Genomic DNA, 713 nt, shown 5'->3' with positions numbered 1-713 from the left:
GTCAGAAAATTGCCTGAAACATTTTATCAAGAATGTTAGCTACTTCTCCAAAAGGCAATAAATTATGTCCCAGAAAAAAATTCTAATCCTGACTAGGTTTGGGTTACAACTTTTTTCCTTTAAGTTGTTACACATAATGTGTAAGAGTAAAAAGTAAACTTTCCTGCACACATTTTTAAATGACTTCAATAGTTACATTTACCCAAGGTATTAGTTTACATCTGCAAAATTTAAGCATCTGTGATAACCTATCTAAAGTAATTCCTGCCTATTGTCTCAACACCACATATTTCTTAAAACATGATGGCAAAAAAAAAAAAAAAGCAAAACTTCTTGCAAGAAAAGTTGTAACATTTCTAAAAGTGCTATAGCCCCCAAATTATGAAACATTCAATGGCTTCAAAGGCTTATGGTACATAAGGAGACCATGGCTTTGGAAATTTTGAAAAATGGTTTTACTCATTTATGTTACATCCAAGAGCAGGAATATTTAGGAGAATTGACCACCAGCCAAAATGGGGATATGGCACATTTCAGTTCTTAAGCCATCCTCACCTAATCTTGTATGCATAAACACAGTTCAAGACTTCAATCTCCCTACTTTACCAAGAATTGTTTTAGGATTCACAACAGGCCCTGTATCCCAAGTCAACAAACTTTAAAATGCTGATAATATAAATGGGAAAAGCAATTTAAGTAAAATATACAAAAAG

This window comes from Propithecus coquereli, unplaced genomic scaffold (assembly GCF_000956105.1).
Source record: "Propithecus coquereli isolate 6110/MARCELLA unplaced genomic scaffold, Pcoq_1.0 Scaffold91, whole genome shotgun sequence".
NCBI classification, from domain to species: domain Eukaryota; kingdom Metazoa; phylum Chordata; class Mammalia; order Primates; family Indriidae; genus Propithecus; species Propithecus coquereli.
This window is presented reverse-complemented; position numbering follows the sequence as displayed.